The sequence below is a fragment of the Hemitrygon akajei genome, chromosome 3, assembly GCF_048418815.1.
Source record: "Hemitrygon akajei chromosome 3, sHemAka1.3, whole genome shotgun sequence".
Lineage (NCBI taxonomy): Eukaryota > Metazoa > Chordata > Chondrichthyes > Myliobatiformes > Dasyatidae > Hemitrygon > Hemitrygon akajei.
Window position 1 is genome coordinate 52639591 of NC_133126.1, and position 15925 is coordinate 52655515.

At 38.7% G+C, this 15925-nt stretch overlaps 1 protein-coding gene across 6 annotated transcripts in view; it reads left to right on the forward strand.

The window, feature by feature from the left end:
• Positions 1–15925, forward strand: part of ktn1 (kinectin 1) — a 184956-nt gene that overhangs the window by 56886 nt on the left and 112145 nt on the right. For 3 of the 6 annotated variants that reach the window (XM_073039887.1, XM_073039893.1, XM_073039892.1), the window contains exon 1: positions 4180–4335. The exons of 1 other annotated variant lie outside the window; for it this stretch is intronic. The gene's annotated coding sequence lies outside the window, so the exon portion shown is untranslated. 2 more of the 6 variants (XM_073039891.1, XM_073039889.1) reach the window with 2 other exon arrangements.

Genomic DNA, 15925 nt, shown 5'->3' on the forward strand with positions numbered 1-15925 from the left:
TTTAAAGAAAGGATATATTTTCATTGGAGAAGATTCAGAGTTCACAACAATGATTCTGGGAATAAAATGCTTATTGTATGAGGAGCGATTGATAGCCCTGGGCCTGTACTAACTGAAATTTAGAAGAATGAAAGGCCTAGATAGAGTGGATGTGGAGAGGATGTTTCCTAGGGCCAGAATAGAGGGATGTCCATTTAGAATGGAAATGAGGAGGAATTTCTTTAGCCAGATACAAGGAATCCATAAAATTTGTTGATCTCAGCAGCTGTGGAGTCCAGGTCACTGGGTGTATTTAAGGCAGGGATTGATAGGTTCTTAATTAGTAAGGGTGTGAAAGGTTATGGGGAGAAGGCGGGAGAATAGGGTTGAGAGAGAAAGGGATTAGCTAGGATAAAATGGTAGAATAGCCTTGATGGGCCAAATGGCCTAATTCTGCTCTTGTGCCTTATGGTCTTGTATGGTAGATTGAAAGAGCCTAAAGAAATATGTTCAAAGATGTTTTACAAACTTCAAAAAGTAAATTTCTAGGTAAAGTTGCAGCAATAATTACAGTTTGTATAACAATTAAAGTGGAACTTATGTGATTTTAAAAGTTCTGTTTAATAAATAAGCTTTCCTCCATAAACATTTGCCATGTTTCAGTATGCTTGCTAAGAAATTCTCTTTGGGAATTCAACATTAATTACTGCAGTCTGCTCTTCAAACATATTAAAATCATGCTATCAATAGTCTTGTGCTATATTTCTAGAATTAATAGAATATATTACAACAAACCTTGGTTTTAAGAAACAGTTGGAAAACGACAATTCACATTATTGCATTGGAGAGGAGCCTTGAGCTTGGCTTGATATTATTGTCCAAGAAGACTGGACTTGAGGGACCATTGTATTATATCAATTTCTCACAGTAGTCTTGTTGAGTGTAATTACCTACTTGTCTGTTTTATGTTGTTTGTGTGTTATTCAAGTAGAATATGTATAAGAAATCTGTGACTCTTGTGCATAAGTGCATTCGCTCCACTAGTCTGGGTTAAGTTCTAACTTGAAAATCCCAAGATGAGAAGGTAGTATTAATTAACAAAGCCTTTCCTCTCCAACTCCTCACTTTTATTGATTTCAAAATTACCCAATTCCATTGGCAGAAGCTCAATGGGGCTTTTTAAGTAATAGCATTGACACCAAATAAAGAAAGTGACTGCTCCTGTTGTGATATCATAATATATCCTGTAGCCTCATGGATTAAATACTAGGTTGATAGTGTCCAAATGGAATTGGCAATAGCAGTATTCCATGACATTTTCCTATTTAATTCACAGTGAAGTGGAGTTTTAGTACATACTTTGGTATTAACTTTTTATTTGCTTGGAATTACGATTTTACTGAATTTAATACCAATTACAAGGCTAGCAAAATTTCCAGGGCATCTTTGAAATAAAGAAATTAAGTTGTATTTTAATTTGAGTTTTTAAAAAAATGTCTGATATGCCTGCTGAATTTTAAATGGGCACATTAAATGTTGTCCACATACCAAAGCATGCTGAAACTAGTCAAATGGAATGCTACACATACTTGTTGGTTTAGAAAAATAGTCCAACACCCAAATGAAAAATTAACCCAAGCAACATTCTTTTAACAGCATTGTGTAATTAGAGTGGTGACTTAAATTATTTGGAAGACTAAATAAGAATATTGTTGTCTTTCATCTGTACTTTAAAAATACCTTGTTAGATATTTTGCAGTAAATGTTATTCCAATATATTTTAGATCAGTGTGAAGATTGTTTAATGAGAACTAATTGTAGCCCAGCAAAGGATAGAGTGCTTTAATTTGGTCAGAAACCAATCTTTGATGGATTGTGTACTTTGAGAAATATGAATCACTGAATGAGTAAGATTCAACAAGGAAGACATGATATTGTACACCTGCTCCCTTGTATAGCACTACTTGATATCCATCACTATGTATTCAAAATGTACTCTGCCAATTTGTGGAATTGAAGGTGTATCACATGGGGAGGGGAGAAAAGGAAGGAACTTCTCTGATTTGGGATAGTGGCAAAATTGTCCAGATGACACAATGTTGTTGATACTATTCAAGGAAGGTGATGAAACAAACAAATGAGAGAGATTGGTTATCTGGAGCTAATTTCAATTTTGAGTTCTGAGGACTGTAACATGCCTATACAGAAAATAATTTTTTTCTCTGTGGTTTGAAAGACAAATGTCAGAGTGGAACTTAGATGAAGAGTTGAAATGATAGGTGCTCTAATGAAATCTGTATTTGCTTTCCCAAATCCAGAGGGGAAAATATTGTCATCAATGAATTTAATGCACTTAATTAGAAGTGCATTGAATTACTGTTTAAGTTGGAATTTTTTTGGGTGTCTGGACAATGGGGAGGGAAGAGGCAAAGGGGTAAGATTTGTATTTTGAGTGGTTGGACAGGAATGTAGTTGGTGGAGGGGAGAAGAATGAACCAATGAGTTGCAAAGGGAATAGTATTTTGAAAGGGGAGAGGAAGATTAGTCTGGAATTTAATTAGACATAGCAGAAAGTAGTAGAGGCAGGTTCGGTATTGTCATTTAAAGTAAAATTGGATAGGTATATAGACAGGAAAGGAATGGAGGGTTATGGGCTGGGATAACTCGGGTGGAAGATAAAGTCAAGAGGAACCCAATTCTTTCTCTGGTTGGAGGAGAGTGAATGAGACTAGAAAAGTGAAAATGCAAATGTAGTTGAGAGTCTTTTTAACTTTAGAGGAGGAAACCACATTTCAGGATAAAGGACAATCTTTCAGAAGCATTGCAGTGGAAAGTTACATCATGTGAGAAACTGGGAGAATGAATGGAGTTATTGCAAGAAGCATAGAGAGAGGAGATGTATTTAAGAAAATGACAGTGGAAGTTTGCAGGTTTATAATACACTTTGGTAGCTAACCTAATGTTTAATATTATGCTTAAAAATATGAAGACACTATAGCGGATATGTGAGAGCAGGGTAGACACAGTAATGGATATGTGAGAGCAGGGTAGACGCTGGCAGTAAATTAATTACATTTTCAAATTCTGTACAAGTTTAAATAGTAACACCAATCCTGTTATTATGCAAGGAAAGAAAGGAAGAGAGGGATTTTGAGTGGTACAGAAACAAGGAATCCTCCAACAAAACAGGCAAAGGAGCTTCCCATAGTGTTTCCTTGAACTTTGGATTTGATGAAAGTGAGTGGAGTGATTTATCTGGGGGGGGGGGGGTTAGCATTTCCAACTCTACTGATACTCTTGACTTTTATTTTACTGTTAAATTCTCCACTATCAGAATTTTTTGTATCTTCCATGAAGTCAGAAATAAAATGTTAAATTTCTGTTTTTATTTTTGGCTTGAAGGGATAAATATTACACGTATATTGTGTATTAATTGTTTAAATGTTGGCCCTGGCATGATTACGCTCATGATTACTCCCAATCTACCATAGCCTCGTGTCTTGTCAATTTTAAGTGTTCTGTACGAACCTGACGTTATTGGGTAGAATAGAAAGTGATAAATTCATCAGTCATCCGCAGCTCTTCCTTGTATTTTTAGGTCGGTATTTTTCTCGATAATATCTTCAGTCTTTGTGCTACTTTGCCCACCGTATTTTGTCATTGAAATTGTAAAATCACATTTCCGATGGTCATTTTAAAAATAGCACCTTGTACAGCGACTCCATTGGTGTTTAAATGGGTCGTCTATCTAACTTTTCACAGTTTATTAAATCGGATATATTCGTGTATATTTTAGGTTGGTAACTGGAAATACCTAACATTAATAATAATTAGCGTATTTTCCTTTCTGACGCATATTAAGTGAGAAATTAGCCAAACATTTAGGAACTTTTGTAAACTGCAATTTGATATCCAAGCCGATCTGTATATTACTTCTCATCGGTGTGTATGGGCTGGTTTCTCTCCCTTCTCAACTTTTTGATTGCTGCTTTCTGAGAACGAGCTTGACAGCTCCGCCGAAGCGGTGTCATCTATTTAGGAAAAGCTGTTCCGGTGAGGAGAGAGCGAATATGAATTGGAGATGTTCTCTGTCGGATTTTTTAGCGTTTCACTCTAGTAAGGGTGATGAAATCAAAGGTGGGGACTTGGCGGAGCAGTGTGCATTCCCCCTTTAAGGGCTGAACCTCAGACGCAGAGGCTGCGCCGGGATTGGCTGCAGCCTCGCACAGGCCCGTTTTGCAATGAAGTCAACGTCAGCGGGGCGACCGTGCGCTCTGTCTCCGCCTTTCGCTGCCTTGGATTCGGGCAAACGGTGACAGCAGTTGGGAGCGACCCGGCCCCTCCTCCGCCAACGAGGTGAGCGACTGGCGGGCTCCGGGCTGAGGGGAAACCGGTCGGTGGAATCAGATAGTGTGGGTTTCAGAGTGTGTGTGGATCCCCGGCTCCGGCACGGTGACTGGGCCGTGCGAGGAAACCGCCGTGATTTAGCGTGGGACCTGGACAGCGCTGTAAGAGGCCGCGGGTTGGCCGTAACTCACAATTGTCTTCAGCGGCTTGTTGGGGTGGTGGCGAGGAACTTCACACGGGTGGAAATTGGCTTTGAGATTTGCGAGACGGGTGGGGGCGATAGCGAGGAGAGTTGGGGAGGTGATAGGGTGGTCACCTCTGAGGAAACCCGCATTTAATGTTTCTGGGACGCAACTCTAGCTCTTGCTTCAACAGGAGTTTTCTTGGTTCTCTTCGGTAGTGTTAGACAGAATAGTTGTAAAGATATTATTCACCTGTCTTGACAACACGTTTATCTTTGCTTACTTTCCACGCCCATTATGGTCAAGTTCAGTCACGCAATAGATAATTTTCTTTTACACCAATGATCTGGTGAGCCACGCAGTCACATTTTGGGTATTCAAGCTTTCTCACAGTATAAGAATACATATATGACACTTTTTAGTACTCTGTCCGTATTAATTGTTAAAGAGTATTAATCACAATCAGTGGAAATTGAATTACACTTTTTATGATAGGCTGAGGAATACACCTTTTGACGAGTGTGAGTCAGTCAAACCCTTTTCTCATACCAGACACGCCCTTAAACAAGAACTTTGAGTGTAAGCAAATTTTATGGATGGTTCCTTTACTGCTATGTTAATATTTGCTAATTAATGATATGACATGGAATAAAATATTTGGGAAATGTTAAATTAAAAACAAATTCTAGATAACTATCCGTTTTGAGTTTCCAAAAAAATGGTGACCTTCAATTGATAGTGATTTGTTTAAATCCTCTAAGAAGCTTTGTCAATGATACTGAGGTGTTGATTAGGATAATTATATTAGAATGTAATTTTAAAAATATATTGATCATTTGATTTTTTTCCAATGTGTACCAATGCTATTTGTCAGCATATTGACTAAAAAGAGGATTTCCAAAGGCATATTTAATAGAGCTCAATCTCCTTATAAACACAAATACTGTATGTCTAATTAGACCAAGGTTACCTTGACATTTTTGTACATTGCTTAAAAAGTTGAAACTTTTGAAGTAAATTGCATTTTCCAAAATGGCCATTTAACCATTGGGTTGTTCCATTCAAATTCGCTTCATCTTTAATGATGTTTGATGTATAGTTTTATAAGTGCCCTTGAGTAATTGCACAAAAATCTATAAGGTCACAGTTCATGATCAATGACAAAAGTATAAAAAATTGGTTCAGATATATGTGAGAAGTGAATTATGTCTGCAGTTCTTGGCCCAGCCACCTCTTGTAATCTAGTGGCTACTGTAGATTATAGATGGCATTCCAAGAATATCTAAATTATTAAATTTTACAATTGTAATTGGCTCTAGGGGAAAAAAAATCTGCCAATTGTTTTAGTCAAATCTACCCACCATAACTTGAAAGGAGGAGGTTTAATGCCAGTTTATGTTGGTAGAACAAAAGCAAGATGTTTATTGGACCATTGTATTTATTGTTATTGTTAAAGTAAGAGTTTGTTGCCTGTATTTCCCTTTCATGATAGGATATATATATCCTCCCATTTGCTGCAGTGCAGTACTTGGCTATCAAGTGACAGTTGTTATTATTGCTGATCTAACAATTAAGAGGCCAAGAGGAATAATGCAACAAATTAAGACTTGAAACTTAATGCCAGTTGGATAACTTGAAGTCATTTAGAGAAATTTCGAATTAGATTAATGGTATCTGTAAATGGATCTTATAGACCAGGAAAACTGGGCCATTTCTGATATCAAATGGTATGTTTGACAATCAGTTGTCAAGTGAGCTGTTTTGTGAAACATTAAATCATGCCTACCAATATCACCATCTTCTCCAGAAAACCAATGAGTGCTAGCTCTCTGCCATCCTCCCATAAGGCAGAAAGCTGGCAGACATTACCCAGTTTTTCTGACAAAATCCATTTACAAACCATTTTGAAACTTCTTCAAATATCATAGATTTTTGTTTTTAATCATGTAAACAAAAATGTCCTTGGTCTGATTTTCCACAAGGTATGGCTGTAGTACATTGTTGATGCTTTTGTAAATGTGTCTAGGTTCTTGAATTCAAAATAGAATCAGTTGGATATTCATTTTGCTCAGTTTCACACATACTTAAGATTCCATGGCACAATTCTGTGATTTGGTTCTGATTCAGTGGACTGAAGCTTGTGTACTTTTTGACCCAGATGACGTTGCAGTAAAGGCCAACATATCACTTGCCAAACTAATTACACATCTACATAATAATTTTAATTTGTGTGGGTGTCAACTCAGGTCACTTTGAGCACCACATCTTTTCAGTATCTCACCATTTTAGAAACAACTTGCCTTTTTATTTTTCTCTATAAAAGTAGATGACCTTGTAATTTTTTCATGTTTATATTTAATCTGCCACATTTTTGCCAATTTAATTAGCTCACATCCTTAGAAGCTCCTGTATTCTCCTCAGCTGGTGCTGCTACCCAGCTTTTTACAACTCTGCAACTTGGATGTGTTGGTCTACTTACTACGAACTGTGAATAGCTGTTGTACAATACTGATCCTTGCAACATCCTACTGGTCAAAACTTCCCCATTTAAAATGATTCATTTCTACTCTACAGTCTGTGTTCTTTGTATTTAACAAATTCTTATTGCTCCCAGTACTGTGTGCTCTAACATTGTGATCCCTATTAAAGACTTTATAAAAATCAAAACATACCATACCAACTTTTTTTTTTCCTATTCTACTGTTCTGTTACTATTCTGCTAGATGTAGTACCAGGGAGAAAACAGCACAAATAGCTGATATTGTAATAGATTGTTGTATGCTATTATAATTGGTTACTACAGTGCTTTGTTATACACTGCTGTTGTTAAATATTTACTAGATTGCTATATAGTGTGGCAATTACTTACATATTGTATTAAGGTGTTCCAGGCTATCATGAGAGTTAAGTGTAAGTAGCCTGTTAGCATTTTCCTTCTTACTCTTGGGTGGACAGATGCACAGAATCGGCTCATTGGTTAATCGGGACAGCCTCTTATTTGCAACAACTGTTAAAGAACAAAATATATTTGAGAGAATTGCCAAGATTCTCTTTGTTTATTTGGGGCAATATGCCACAAAATTGGGACAGGAGACTATTACCGAGCATTTCTAAATAGTATCAATTGTGTGTGTTGGTATTTTTTTTAAAAAGAGTTGTGATTTTTGTCACTGATTGTGGGGGAAAATAAGCAGAAAGATAATTCAGAATGGTTTTGCTCAAGCATTCCAGCTTGGAGATGCTAGAAATGGCTGGGAGTGAAAATGAAACTATTTCACTACTTGAACTAGTTAGGAACTACAGAGAATTTGAAGGTATTGGCAATCATTTTAAATGTTACAATGAAAATGAAGATTTGGAGGATATAATGATGAAAGCATTCTATGAAGGTGGTCTATTATCTGCACTGGATGTCCGCGTTGATTTTGTTCATTTATAGTCAATCAAGTGAATGTGTCAGTGTACACTGGATGAATTCCTCTCGATAACTATGAGGAACTAATACAGTTTTATAGTACTGTGCTAGTACTAGAACACTAGCATACTACCAGTAGTATGCTAGTACATGTTCTGCATTCGTTTAATAAATAATTTGTTGAGCAGTTTGTCTTATACCTTTTTAATTGTTTCCATGAAACTTTGGCCAATTGGTACTGGCCCCAATTAACCAGAATCCACTGTTTTTCAATTATCTTTCCCGCCTTTCTTAAATACCGGGCTTGCAATCTGAAGGAACCACTCCAGAGTTTGAGATCTTGGAACATCGCAGCCAGTGCATCTGCAATCTCCATACCTGTTTCTTTTGGAAAAACTAGGGTGTTGGTCACATCCTGGGAATTTATAGGCTTCCTATCCCATTCTTTTTCATTGTAGGTTTTGTTTTCACTCATATTAATTTCATCAAGCTTCTCATTTCCCCTGACCAATTTTTACAGTTCCCCTTTCACAGTTTCTACAAGGTTTTCTTCCTTTCTTGAAAACAGATAAAAAATTATTTCTTTAATTATGTAAACATTTCCTTATTCCCATGTAACTTTTATGTTGGTATGTTAACTTTGGCTAATCGTTTCTTTTTAAACATATCTGAGACACTTTTATGGCCTGTTTCTGTTTTCACATCAGCCTGCAATTCTTTTCTACTTTTTGTTCTCAAAGCCATGGTCCTCCTTGTTGAATTTTGACAGCTTGCTTATCTTCAGGCTTGTTGTTTTTGGTTTGATGTCGTTTTAAATAAGCCCTTTCCTTGGCTCCAGTGCCACCTTTTAACGTGATAGCCGTGGCTGGACCGCTTTCCTGCATTTTTTTTGGCCTTATGTGTATGACGTGCAACTCAAGTATTAATTTCAGTTTGGATTAAATGACTTATAATTTTGGAGAGTGAGTGATTTTTGCACAGATTTTGAACATAGAATATAGAAAAGTACAGCATACGCTATGATGCCAATTTTAAATTGATCCCTTCATGTCTGTTTCCCTATTTTACCTGCCTACCTAAAGTTCTCTTAAATGAATCTTAAGACCACATGACGTAGGAACAGAATTAGGCCATTCTTCCTATTAAGTCTGTTCCACCATTCCATCATGGCTGATTAATTATCCCTCAACCACATTTTCTTGCCTTCTCCCCATCACCTTCATCACATTTACTAATCAAGAACTTTTCAACCTCTGCATTAAATATGCTCAATGCCTTTGCCTGGAAATCCATCTGTGGCAATGAATTCCACAGATTCACTATCCTCTGGCGAAAGAAATTCCTTCTCATCTCTGTTCTGCATCAATGTGTTACTAATGAGGCTGTGCTCTCTGTTCCTAGACAGAGTATGGTAAGCAGCCTCTCTAAATCCACTCCATCTAGGTTTTTAAAAATTCAACAGGTTTCAACGAGATCTCCCCTCATTCTTCTGAACTCCAGCAGGTGTAGGCCCAGAGCCATCAAACACTCTTCGCATGTTAACCCCTTCATTCCCAGCATTATTCTTGTGAACCTCCTCTGGATCCTCCCCAATGCCAACGCACCATAAGAGGCCCAAGACTGCTCACAATACTCTGTGTGTCCTCAGCATTTCATGTTGCTTTTATTTAGTAGTCCTCTTCAAATGAATGTGTTACAAGGATTACTCCTTAGTAATAGCAGTCAGAGAGGCACAGAGAGAATCTGTATTTACTGACAAATGTCTTTATTGTCACAATGAAAGAGCATGTGAATTTGCACAAACACCTGTGTGCACACCTGACCCTCAATAAGCAGTCAAAGAAAAGAAAGGGTAATACCCAGAAAAAGGATTTTATGCTGGGCATGTATTCCCTGTGGTCCCGATCTAATCTCCACATGTCCATGGGGTATTCCCCATCTGCGATAATTGGTCTCCGGAGAGTTGTTGTTATATTGCTTTTGAAGAATCTGCTTTTATATTCATTCCTTACCAGTTCAAGTGTTGCATTTCAGTGTTATTGGCTATGGGATCTGACAGACCTTGTAACATCTTATTGACTTTGGTCCAAGCCAGCATCCATTTATTGCCCTTGTTTCGCAAGAGACAACCGGTAATTTATGGCTCTTTGTTCTAAATCAGTTACCAAATCAGTAACTAGCTTGAATCTCTCAGGTTGATACAGATCCCACCATTCATAAACCTGCATGTTGTATCTAACCAAAGAACACCACAAATAACGTATTGGGAAATTATCTCTAGTCCAGCAAATTAACTGGAGCATCATTGTGTCTATTTTAAATCACTGATTAGGCCCAGCAACTCCAGTTCACAAAATGATAATCTCCATTCCTTTGACCTAATGGCAAAACCAAAGACGATTAGCCTGTTGTCTTCCACTGTTCTTGATTCATTCACATTCACTGGTTTGTGGGCTATAGTTCTTTCTGGCCAGCTAATGCTAATGTTATACTTGCTTTCCTTACCACTGACTTAACCTGCAGGTTAACCATAAGGGAATCCTGTACAATGACTCTCAAGTCCCTTTGCCCCCCACAAATTTTGAATTTTCTCCCCATTTAGAAAATAGCCCATGCCTAGGTACTGGCATGGAAAGAAGATTGGCTGACTGGCAGGAGACAAAGAATAGGAATAAATGGGGCATTTTCTGGTTGGCTGTCAATCACTATGTTCTTCAGGGGTCACTGTTGGGACTGCTTCTTTTTCACTTTGTCATTGATTTCAGTGAAGGAATTTGATGGCTTTTTGGCCAAGTTGATAGATGATACGAAGATGGGTAGAGGGGCAGGTAGTGTTGAGGAAGCAGGGTATCTGAAGAAGGGCTTAGACAGATTGGGGGAATGGGCAAAGAAGTGACGGATTGAACATAATGCAGGGAAGTGCATGGTCATGTATTTTAGTAGAGGGAATAAAGGTGTGGACTATTTTCTAAAAGGGGTGAAAATTCAAGAATCAGAAGTGCAGAGGGACTTGGGAATCCTCTTGCAGGATTCGCTAGAGGTTAAGTTGGTGGTAAGGAAGGAAAATGCATTCTTTTTGAGAGGAGCTGTATATAAAAGCAAGGATGTTATGCTTAGGCTTTAAAAGGCATTGGTCAAACTGCACTTGGGATATTGTGAGTGGTTTTAGATTCTTTATCTAAGAAAACATGTTGGTATTGGAGAGGGTCCAGAAGAGGTTCATGAGAATAATCCCAAGAATGAAAGCATTATCATGAGGAACGTTTGATGGCTCTGAGCCTGTACTCACTGGAGGTTAGAAGAATGAGTGGGATCTCACTGAAATCTGTCGAATATTGAAATTTCTAGATAGTGGGTGTAGAGAAGATGTTTATAAAGTGGGTGAATTTAAGTCCAGAGGGCACAGCCTCAGAATAGAAGAATATCCATTCAGTTCAGAGATGAGAAGGAATTTCTTTAGCCAGAAGGTGGTGAATTTGTGGAATTAATTGTCACAGAAGTCTGTGCAGGTCAAGTCATTGGGTATATTTAAAGGAGCTTGATAGCTTATTGATTACTCGGCATCAAAGGTTATAGGGGGAGGGGAAGGCAAGAGAATGGAGTTGATGGATGATGCATTAGCCATGATGGAGTGGTGAAGCAACTTAAGGGGCCAAATGGCTTAATTCTGCTCCTTTGGTGGTCTTAAAACAATCAATTTTGTGCAGCCTCTCCTTGTAGCTTATACATTCTTGTCCAGGAAGCAAGTCTCTCCTGCACCCTCTCCAAACCTTCCACATCTTTCCCATAGTGTGGCAAACGGAACTGCATACAATCATCCAAATGTGGCCTAATTAAAATTTAATAAAGTTATTGCATCATTCAACTTTAATGTTCAATGCCTAAACTAATGAAACAAACATGCTGTAGACCATTCTTCCTATCTTATCCATTTGTGTTGCCACAAAATCACTAGCCTCATTTTCAACACTCATTTCCCAATATAAATTTCTGATGATTCTGATATCTTTATCAATGCCCAAGTGCTGTAGAATTTGTTTAAGCTCTTCATGTCTCACCTGTCAAAAGCTTTAGTATAATCGATGAAACATAGGTACAAGTCTTTCTGGACCTCTGTAGCAGTTGCATTCCACTATCTTCAGTGAAGTCAAAGTGTCCTTGTGCACTTTCTGGTTTCATGCTTTTTCTTGCTCTCATCATAATGATTCGTAGCAGGACTTTCATAACGTGACTCATCAAACTAATTGTGCATTTTAACTCACATTAATTTACTGCATTGCCGAAAAAAAACAACCTAGAGCAAATACTGACTTGTTCATTTCCTCATATTTCCCCACTATCATATATTTTATTCAGTAAATCTGTCAGTCTTTCAATCCTGAAATCTTCTAGCACTTGGATCATTTCTATAGCAATGCCATCTGGTCCTAATGCCTTATTCTTGTTCATTTTCCCCACTGCTGCTTTAATTTCCGATTTCATAATCGATGGGCCATCCGTGTTCTTAGTTAATATTGGATTCTCTCTTCTCGCACCTTCAAACAAATCGGCAATGTATTCAGACCATCTTGCCAGTATATTTTTTTTTCCCATGAGTGTCAATTCATCCTTCTTCAAATACAAAAATAAGCACCTGTGAGTCCTCACCTTATGCATGTCGCCAGAATTTTTAAGTTTCTCTACCTCTTCACATTCTCCATTTATCCATTGTTCTTTTGCTTCTTTACATTTTCACTTGATATTGTTTTGTTCAAAGTATTATATTTGTTGTTGTTCTTTGTGATACTGAGATTGTGGCCTCTCCACACTTGTTTTGTCAGTACTGCTGAGCATTGACCATTTGTGATATATTTGATATGTTGTAAGAGGGGAAACGGGTTTTAAGTTGGTCACAATCCTCCTTCCCACTTCCTGCATTTTTCTTAAGAAACAAGTGTTCATATGTTGAGAATATCTTGGCAATCAATTTCAGTATTATTTCATGTCAATTCCAGTACATAAGTGGGAGTACACATCTAGCACAACTTCTGGTGGTCCTTGAACACATTCTACAGAAATCAGGAAAGCTCACCAGCATCTCTACTTTCTGAGGAGAACCAAATCGTTGTTACTCTAGATCTGACGCAGCACCAAAAAAAAGATAAAGTACATAATAATAAACACAATCAATATAAATACCTAATTAGCTTGTATATGGTGATTTTATATCAATAAAGTGGCACAAGAGACAGGAGTGTCTGCACATAAGGTGACTCTGACAGGAAATTATAAAGTAGTGGTGGTTGATGGTGTTTTTCGGCCTGGTGGTCCTGGCATGGATGCTGCACAGCCTTCTCCCTGATGGGGGTTGGCAGCAGTCCATAAGCAGGGTGGGTGGGACCCTTCAAGATGCTGCTGGCCCTTTTCCAGCACCTTTTGGTATAAACGTCCTCTGATCAATGCTTCCTTTGATGCATTGGGCAGTTTTGACCACCTGGAGCCTTGCTGTCAGCCACAGTGCAGTTTTCGTACCATGCAGCGATGTAGCTTATTCTCTCCATATCGGAAAATGCACATCTGTAAAATGATGTGAGTATAGATGTGCATAGTTGAGCTCTCTTCAGCCTCCTCAGAAAGTAGAGATGTTGGTGAGCTTTCCTGATTTGTGTAGAATGTGTTTGAGGACCATGAGAGATTGTGCTAAATGTGCACTCCCAAGAGTTTGAAACTGCTCGCGGTTTCTATTGCTGTGCCGCTGATTTAAAGAGGGGTGTGAGTAAGTCGATCACCTTTCTGTCATTGATATTGAGGAAGGGGTTATTTGCCTGGCAGTAGACCTAAAGTTCTTCAACCTTCTCTCTAGGCAGTCTCATCGTTGTTGATGACTCCCATTATTGTTATGTCATCGACGAACTTGACAATGTGACTTGGCTGTTTGGCCATGCAGTCATGTGAGCAGATTGTACAGCAATAGGACACAAACCTGGGGGGGGGGGGGGTGCACCCCTGTTGAGGATAATTGAGGAGGAGCAGTTGTACATTCTTGCTATCAGAGGTCTGTTGGTTAAGAAGTGTAACGTCCAAATGCATAATGGTGTGTTTAAACTGAGGAGTAGGAGTTTGTTCACTTGGTCTGTGGGACAATAGTGTTGATTACCGACCTGAAATCCAGAAACAGCATTCTGACATAAGTATGTTTGTTTTCTAGGAATGCCAGGCCAGTGGATGTAGAGTAGTTACGTCAGTAAGCATATTGGTGAGTGTCCAATGTGGCAGGAATGGAATTTTTGATGTGCGCCATTACCAGCCATTCAAAACACTTCATGATTGGTGTAAGTGCTACTGGGCAGTAGTCGTTCAGTTATGAAGGTGTAGAGTTCTTTGGTACAGGGATAATGGTGGCTGATTTGAAGCATGTGGGGACAGCAGTCTGGGTGAGTGATGTGTTGAAGTCTGTGAAGAGATCAGTGTGCTGCTGCACATACTCTATAAATCTCGGCCTGACATGTTGTCTGACCCAGCTGCCCTATGGGGGTTGATGCTCCTGCAGAAACCTCACTTCTGTTGCTGTTGCAGACAGTGGCTGCTCATTTGAGAGAGGAGTAGCTTTTGTCGCTGCCATTGTGTCACCTGCCTTCAAGTGCACATGAGTTGTTTCGAGCATTAAGTTGTTTGTCTCCTATTACAGACTGGATCACCTATCGAGTTACTATTGATTTGGTTTCTACGCTTCCACTCATTCTCATCTTCTCCATATAATTTCCTCCCCTTCCCCAACTCCCCCAATCAAATAAATGCTGCAGAGAAACTCTCTGCATCCCCCAGCCTTGAATATCGGTCCACTGATAATGTAATTGCCAATCCCATCTCTCTAATCAGTCCTGTCCCACTTGAAGAATAGTGTCCCTTATGTCAGAATGCTGTTTATTGACTTCAGTTTGGTGTTAAATATGATCATTTCTCAGAAACTGTCCTTGTTTGGACTCAAAACCTTCCTCTGTAATTGGATCTTGGACTTGATGAAGAGACTTTAGTCCAGGAGTTTCCAACCTGGGGTCCATGGACCCTTGCCATTAACCAAGGGATCCATGGCATAAAAATTTTTTGGGAACCCCTGGCTTTGATTGTCTGTGTTGGCAGTAATATCTCTAGCTCTATAATACTTGGCACTAGCTGTCCTCCCCACCCCCCCCCCCCCCCAGACTATGTCCTCAGCCCTCTGCTAGTGACACTGCTGACACACAACTGTACTTCTAGATCCAACTCTAGCCACATTATTAAACTAGATTCTACCGCACTAGTTACAATATGCATTCTAATTTGTACAATTAATTCAAATCAAGGTGTATTTTAAATCTGTTCAGAACAGATACAAAAATACCTTAAAACCCTAAATCGCTTAGTTTCATCTCTGAGAAATGCTTAAATCCATGAAAAGATCATATACAAAAGGCTTTGTGCCAGGTGAACTGAATGGAATTTGTGAAACAGCTTTAGTTTTTTTTTGCAGATAATCCTCCTTGGTTTCAAAACACCATGCAGCTTGTAGTCTTTTGTGGTACCCAAAACAGCAAGTTAAGAAATTCTGGCCCTATTTACTTGAATTAGCGAGCTTCTATTTTGAAAAGATTAGCCATAGAAACTTAGAAAACCTACAGCACAATGCAGGCCCTTCGGCCCACAATGCTGTGCCGAACATGTACAGTTGGCCCTCCTTCTCCACAGATTCCGCATGCACGGATTCAACCAACCATGGATCAGGAAAACCCGAAGGTTCTCTCTCCAGCACTTGTTGTTTGAACATGTACAGACTTTTTTTCCTTGTCATTATTCCTTAAACAATACAGTATAACAACTATTTACGTAGCATTTGCATTGTATTAGGTATTATAAGTAATATAGAAATGATGTAAAAGTACAGGCAGTTCCCCAGATGTGAATCAGTGCCATTCCTGAGTCCGTCTTGAAGTCTGATTTGAAGTCGGAACAGGTACATCTGGTATTATGTAGCATCAGTTAGTCA